Genomic DNA, 8,636 nt, shown 5'->3' with positions numbered 1-8,636 from the left:
AATCTGTCGACATAATACATTTCATTAAAGTAAACGTTTCAGTTTTTTCAGTTTAAAAGTATATGTGTTTTATGCTTAAAGGTGGGGTAGGTAAGTTTGAGAAACCGGCTCGAGATACACTTTTTGTTATATTCCATGGAATGCTCTTAACATCCCGATAGCAATGAATATCTTAAGTGCTTTGACAAAAAATCCCTAAAAAGATGTCATCTGTGGAAGCCGTAGTACTGTAAAAAGTACGACCATCATTTTAGCCGGCCCGGCTAAAATAACTGGATGGCCTACCTGCCTGTCAGCCTTCCATCTGTGCACAAATTTATCTCGTGCCCTCATTGGTCATGTGCGCGTTCGTGTGTGTTGGAGGAGGGGCTCTGTAAGGAAGTGGCAGATTTTTTCCGGTTGTGTATTTTCAAATTCTAGCGCACTCGAGCTGGTTTCTCCAAAATGACCTACCCCACCTTTAAGTGTTTGAGCAAAGTAATGCCATTGGAAAATTAGCAAAAGGCTACGTTGCGGCAACCCAGGACTTTATTTCCTTTAACAAATAGTAGTTCCTACTTTAAAAAATGGCAAATCCATTTACCCTGACTTCATGAAGTAGCCATTGTCTGATGCCACACAATCATATCATGCTCAACAAGTATTGCGTGTGAACTGTGAAGCTATACCACGGACTTGTTTTGAGCGATGGCTGCGATTCCCCGCCTTTTACCGAGCAAACATCCATTCTGTTGTTGGATGCTTTCTGGACGCCTGGAGCTAATTCGAGGCTGGGAGTAGGAGTGAGAGGCATGGATGTTTGTGTCGGTAAATTCAAAATTATGGTGCTTTAAATATTCTTGTAAGGTGAATTGATCCACCTTTTAGAGTGCTTTAGTGGCTCAGCATTATCAGGGTGTCATTTTCTCGAGGAAAATAAATAAAAACCATTACAGCAGCTTCACGCCATCTAAAAAACGAGTCATGGGGTTAGTAGATTCCACGTAAAAAAAAAAACTTTTTCAACATAGAACATTTCGTTTTTTACCTCAACTTATTTTAGTTAGTTTACAACTCATTTTAATAAGTCAGTCAAACTGAAAAAGAACAAAATACAAATGTAATGATTTTGAAAAAATATTTCTGCGTTCACTCAACTATAGGGATAAACTAAGTTAGAGTAACTCATATCCATTGAGTTTCAACGGTATAGTTTCATAACTGAACACACGCTTGGACTTGCCCGGACTTTGCTAGACCGCATGTTGAGTTGGAGCAATCTGCATTTATCCTGGAAGCGGAACACTTGATAGCAGTGGAACAACAGGATTTTAACCTAATAATCTACCAAGTTACCTGGTTAGTAGCCCTTTTTGTTCAGCTTAATTTACAACAGCTGCTTACTGCATATACAGTGTAACACAAGCTGTAAGGTATAGTCATTAGCTACTTGTTTTAAGCTACTGTAGCATGCATAGCATACTGATGAGCTAGCTGTTTGTATCCTCCTGTATCCTTTGTTTCACAGTTGCAGTCAAAGTTCATTATTTGTAATACAGTATGTATATATATTTTTTCTTGTTAGAATTAACGTTACATTTGATACAAAGTGATTTCAAATAAATATGAACAGCAACTGACAATGCTCGGCATGTTCAGTTTTTGCAAACAAGCCTTTGTTTTTCTTTCTCAACATTAAAATGTTCTCCTTTTAAGGATGATTCGGTGGAAAGAATAAAAGAGGTTGCTATATCCGTTGCTTGGCGGTGTGTCTTCGTGAAAAGGAGGATCTCTTCAAGGAAAACTTAAGTAAGTAAAGACGATGCTTAAATCATACTGTAACTTGTGTTAACCTGAAACACAATGCAATGTTTTCAAATCTGATTACACCAAAAACACTGAAATGTATTTTCTAATCTTATTCCAGGATGGTGAAGTGGAAGTTAGCAATGAGGTGCTGAAGATTGTCTTGACCAGGGGTGCGGATGCAAGAATAGTGATTGAAGGAACAGAAGTCCTTCAAATCTCGGATGCGACAAGAGCCTGTGCCTGTGGGGCTAATATACGCACTCAACCTGCAATTTAATAAGATTAAAATTAAGTTGGTTCAATTTAATTTCGTTTTTAAAGGTGAAAGCAAATTATGTTTGTATACTGAACTAATTGAGTTAATCAGATTATAAATGGGTACTCGGATTAATTTAATAATCGATTCAGTTGGAAATACTTAAAAAGATCAACGCAAATTGTTACCTCAATTTATTTAAGTAGAGCCGGTGTACTTTATTTTAGAGTGCAGGTTTATTTTTTATAATCCTAGGCTCATTAGTCATGTAGGCCTACCTGGAGAGAAGCTGGAAATGGGAAGCAGGAAATTGGATCAAAATTAGGTATTTTATTGGTTCTATCTCAAAGGGAAGTATCAAGGGAACGTTTTCACACGGGAACGTCTTCATACATCAGCTCCAAAGGTGACTGGCAGGTAATTTAATGCGGCTCTCTTAAGAAATGGAAGCTAAAATTAGTTTTCTTTTACATTTCAAGCCCCATCACATGCATCGTAACAAACGCTATGCTTCTGATCCATCCATCCACCAATTAATAGCAAATCTTTTCATTTTAATTTATCATTTGTATTTTCTAAACATAACTTACAATGAGTGCACCCCCTGTCTGCCTTAACTACACAGGTAATCTGTATGCAGCTTCCACAGACAGTCCATTTTTACTGCAGCTATCTATAATTGCAAAGAAGACATAATTACCTTTTTACCAGGTTTGGCAGGCAGACAGACAAATACTTTGAATTTCATTTTTACTCGCACTTATTTGGGAGTTTTAAGATTATCTCATTAAAAAGAAGAAATGTTATTTTGTGCTACTACATTCCCAGGGAGGCAGGTTTTGACAATTTGAAAACACATTTGTTTTGCAATTTATAACAAGAAGTTCTCAGATTTGATCTATTTTTCTGCTAATATGTTTTCACAGATCATTCTGTGAAGAACTCCGTTTTTCTTGTACATTTGCTCTCTCACTTCACTAAAGTAAATGTTTTCTAAACTAGCTTGATAAAATGAATAAAGACAGCTTGCATACATAAAGTGTAGCCCAGTTGCTTTTTAAACTATCTTCCTATTATGTCCTGCTTTGGTTGCTTTTTTCATATAAACCAATTTAAAGGTTCAGTTCAGCTAAATTACAAAAATACATCCTTTGCTTCTCAGCTGCATTGGTATATCCATGTAGATTTGTAGATTAGGTTTGATTTGTAATCATCTATATGAAAAGATATACATATTTTAGTATTTTAGTATTTTAGGTGTTAAGTTGTATTTTTCACACACTTTTGTGATAAGTTATTTGGGGCAGTTCCTTGCAGTGAAAACAGCCAGATAAGTTTATGGTTCCCTCCTCTGCTAGCTTGCGCCGCTACATACAGCTGTCATCTGATTGGTTTCCTGTGAAAGGTGCAGCATCGAGGTCAGATTTAAAATAATTTCAACTTTGAGCGCAACACTTTGCAACAGTTAAGCACCGCTCAGAGTCGCTCCATAGAACAACGCCAACGTCACCACAGCTGTTTTATCGCATGGTATGTGAACGCACCTTAATAAATTGCTGTTTCCCCTGCCAGCTTGCGCCGCTACATACAGCTGTCATCTGATTAGTTTCCAGTGAAAGGTTTAGCAGGAACTAGGTAAAAGTGGAAATAATTTGAACTTTGAGCACCGCACTTGGCCACTGTATTAGCTGATATTGTATTTAGTCGCTATTGTCCTTCTGCAGACACCGTACCTGAATGTAAGGGTCCACAGAGGTTAAACACGCTTGGCTGTTTCTAGGTATGCTGATATGACTGCCCAGAGTATGTAATGTTCCATCCTCAATAAAATGGTTATTAAACCAAGTTGCAAGTTAAACGTGGACTCGTTACTTGTGAACATCACGACAATTAAGACATAATATAACATTTGAGACACAATGGCAGATCCAACCTTTCCGCTATACATGTTTCATGTACGCCCCTCCTGCAATCCCTTTTACTTTTCTATTTCATTCCATCTCCAACCTTTTTAATGAACAGCTACTTCTCTATTCCCCCATGTCCATTGCGTCTGTAATTTATCAGCTCTGTTGCACAAATTGCTTGTATCATCTCCAGTACTTTGTATCTATAGCCTCTCTCTGCTGCTTCAACAGGCCTAGTTTCCCTATGGGGACAATTGAGGTTTCATCTAATCAGCTGATCTAATAATGCCGAGAAGTTTGAGTGTTCTAAACAATCCGAGCAAATTGTTGCTTTAAGCCGAACGTCATCCATGTGGAACAAAGATGTTGCTTGTGATGGAGTCGTTGAGATGTCTGTCATTTGGAAACTCTTCCCAGAGGAGCCACTTTCCGCTTTCATTATGTTGATTTAGCTCCGCTCCTTGTGCCGACTCTTTATTTCCCAACGCTTTGCTCACCAGGCAGGAAGCTGCGACAAAAACAAAGGGGATGTGAGCAGTGGATAAATCAAATATATCAGAAACAATTACAGTCAGCAAAATGTCAGGCCGGGATTAGTCTGCCTAATAACCTGGAAAATGATGTCTGGTTCTGCTTGTTATTCATAATGTGCATGTGGACACAGAAACACCTAGACGCTCTAAGTAAAAGGTTTTTCAAACAGAGTTTTCCCATGGCAAGAGGAACTAAAACAACAGCAAATATTAAATAAAGTGGTTTTGCTTAAGATTTGAGAATATGTTTATCATAAAAAGTGTGCAAAGTACTTGCATTTAAATGTAAAATCGAATTTGAACAGCTATATAATATGAATCGTAACCTATGTTTCTATTTTATGTGTAGTAGGTTGGTCTAATATATATTCTAACTTATCCTTTTTTTTGCAGTGTGTATTCTATTAATAATCCTATTTTTTTCTACTTTCAACTTGAATATACTAATTCTTTATTCATCATTTTGTCTCTGATAATTCCAGCTATATACAGTACAAATGGATTCCACATTGTTACAGTAACATTTGCAGTCTTATATCACCTCTATAAGAAGGGGAAGCCTCCTCCATGCTTATACAGAGAGCACAATTTCCCTTGATGTGAGTTTACTATCTCCTTAGCATGAATAATACATCAGCCCTGAGCTCCTCTCTCAGCATGGTCCTACTCACACACACACACACACACACACACACACACACACACACACACACACACACACACACACACACACACACACACACACACACACACACACACACACACACACACACACACACACACACACACACACCACACAGGCCTGAGAACAGTGGAGCCTATGTTAATGTTAATAATAGCTACATGTGCATATGTGATCAGAAGGCCGTAAACCCAAAAGTTTCTAGGGCAGAGGAACTTATGAAAAATGCAAAGTCACACTGTGAGGGTCTATTTTTTAATACCTCGCCGTGGCAATGGGACATGTGGCGCAGCAATTAGCACCGGACGATTCATGGTGGGGACTACGCCAGAGCTCAAATGGGCTACAATTAAAAGCAGATGCCACTGTAGTTAATGGGGTGTGTATCTGTGTGTGGTTGGGGGTTGTTGAGTTATATCGACAGAAAGATGGGGTGGCGGCTTACTATGGGAACCGATGCAAGTGGAACTACTTATGCAGTAATCTGGCAGGCTCCCCACTGCCACAGATCAGAGGAGGAGGATACGATGCCAGACCCCAAGGGGCAAGAGGCTCGCTGAGGAGCAGAGATATAAGAAAAGGGAGGGATGGAGGAGACTGGTGGTTAGTGTAGAAGAGATCTTAGCAAGCATGGGAAATGGGAGCCAGGTCGGTAGCATGGTAGGAAATCACCACATCCTTGCAGAGGTGAGAGGGAAGAAGAGGGGAGAGATAAGGAGGTGTAAGAACAGGCTTACTGCTACATGGGAGAGGATGTAAAATAAGAGGATAAGGTGGAAGTGGCAGAGGAAACCACTCTCCACTGGGAGGTGAGCTCGAAGTGAACGAGGTAAATGGAGAGTGAGCGGTGTGATGTGGAAGTATCAGTTTCAAGCTGCCTTAAAGTATTTCCATGTGAAAATAAATGTTAGTAGGAGTTTTTTGAAATGGTATGCCTGCTTGCAACAGCTGCTTGCTTTAGACCAACTTTCTGGGACATCTTAGTATTTTGTTATGCTTACTGCCCAGGAAATAATGCTAGCCTGGCTTAGCAATTAGTATTAATGATCAATCTAATCAGCACATATAGGCCTTAAGCCCTGAAGCCCTGATGTCACCTGGTAAATGTTTTTGTGTTAGAGACTTTAAGTGCTTGAAATGGTAAATACAAATAAGACAGCAATTTGAAGTGACCTATCCTGTTACCTTGGGCCTATCAACTCGTGATATGTTGTAGATTGTGGGGTTACATTTTATGTTTTTTATTGATTTGAATTACTCATTTTGGGCTATTGCCATACAAAATGAGATGTATCTGTCAAATAATCAATTTAGTCAAATAGCATCTTCAAACAAATGGTAGATGGTTTTAAAAACTGTTTAACATAATGTATGCATTCCTCTAACTTCAACAATTTAAATCCCTAATGATAATGTTTCTATGTAATTTCCCATGTCATGCTGGGCTTCCCCTAACCCCTGTGTTTAGTCTACCAAATGTATGAATTATGGGTATTTCCCTCAAAATTGTGTACAGTATTTACGGAAAATGTTGGATTTGTCTGCGAGACTGTGCAATAGCAATTGACTATTTCACTGTAGAATGGCCCTAAGCCAATCCAAATGTGCCCACTCACATTCTCACAGACTTTTCCAGAACTCGCCTCCAAATCTGTGAGCCTGCTACGTTGGGATTGGGCAATGATATCAACACTGTCAAACAGACAGACAACAAGATGTGATAATCTCAAGGGCAGTAATGCATCATTCTGTTGCCGGCTATTCATTCCAGAGTTCATTCTGAATGCTTATTTATTATTGCATTACAGCTAGGGTCACACCTCGGGGTGACTGACAACGGACAGCCATGTTTACTGCTAAGTGCCATTAACGCTCCATTGAACTACATTATGCCCGAGCTATCATTCTGTCCCGCGTCTGACTCATAAAACACATTCTCAGAGGCTGCTGTACCCGACAACAGACGCTGTTCAAATGAATTAATGACATAAGGCTCGGAGATAAACCCAACCTTACAGTGATAAGTGAGTATGTGGGAACAGGATGCCAGGAGGTAGGGTAAAGAGAGGGAGGGAAAGGAAGGTTGGGAGAGCGCCGGTTACCGACCCGGGGGGCGGATGCCTCGTCGCGGGGAGGAAGGTAGAAAGAGCAACGAGTGAAAGAGAATAAATGTGAAGCTACAAGGAAGTCAAGAGAGATTACCGGTGAGGAATTTGAACGTGAAATAGGGTAAATCAGTGTGAGGAATTCAGACAGGGTGTCATTTGTAAGAGGTTTAAAGGTGTAAGGGTGAGAATGCAGAGGACACGATAAGGGCAAAGAGGGGAGATTCTGAACGTACAGTGTCATGACTGTGAGGCATTTAAAGCATAATCACTGCTGCAGGAACATGAAACACTTCATTGTAAGGGCAATTGTGTCATGCACTTCCTGTGTTTCTCCTGGCAAACTAGCATCCGGCTAAAGCCCAGTCTCTTTTCCCCTTTTAATTGTGGATTAAAAGCTCCTGGCATCCTCTAAGTAGACTTTGTTCTCAGCTTTTTGGAATGACTTCTTTGCAGACCTCCTATGGTGGCCAACAGGGGCAAATGCGCTACAATGGCCCAGAACACTCACACTAGGAGAAATATGCTGCACTTTCAAAACGTGCAAATATAAAAACACAAATGTGCCAAAACCATGCGAATTAAGAAACATCTTCATCAACTTGACAACACATGTGCAGCATTTAGAAAACCATTCACCAACTTGACAAACCATGCGCAGTGTTTCCTAAAAGCGCTGGGAGCTCAAAACAGAATGGAAACAGGGACACTAAAAAGTGATGGACACAGCTGGGACCAGAGCGCTTGTTGACGTTGGAGGATTATAAAGTCAGCCAACAATAACTGTCATGGGAAACGCTCCTAAAATGTACGATTTATTGGCGTATTTGAACAATGTGATCACATGATTCCTTCCTTCGCTAACCTAGTCATTTAATTTAATTACAAAACACTTACAATTATGAAACAGACTAACCCAACGTCAAGAAGCACTCTGGTCCCAGCTGTGTGCATCACTTTTTAGTGTCCCCTGGTTTCTGTTGTGTTTTGAGCTTCTTGCAGGATTTTCGTTTATTCATATTGCTTTTAGTAAATCCTGGGCGTGTTTCGTCGGGTTGTTGTTTCCTCATTTGCATGTCTTTTTGCACACTTCTGTTTTTATATTTACATCTTTTTGGAAAGTGAAGGGTGTTTCTCCTAATGTAAGAGGTTTGGGCCCCTGTCGGCCACCGTACCTCCCACTGATGAAAACTAATAAAGCGTTTAATGTGCACAGGTGAGTATTTACAATCCCACCATTGTTTACATTTGCAATAAACAACCAAATAATTTGTTTCTCTTTGATATTATATTTCAATCTTTATGAAGGTGGAAGGGATTTGTGTGTTCCATAGGTCAGGTAACAGGAGAAGTAAATTAGGCGGG

This window comes from Trematomus bernacchii, unplaced genomic scaffold (genome assembly GCF_902827165.1).
Source record: "Trematomus bernacchii unplaced genomic scaffold, fTreBer1.1, whole genome shotgun sequence".
In the NCBI taxonomy this organism is placed as follows: Eukaryota; Metazoa; Chordata; class Actinopteri; order Perciformes; family Nototheniidae; genus Trematomus; species Trematomus bernacchii.
This window is presented reverse-complemented; position numbering follows the sequence as displayed.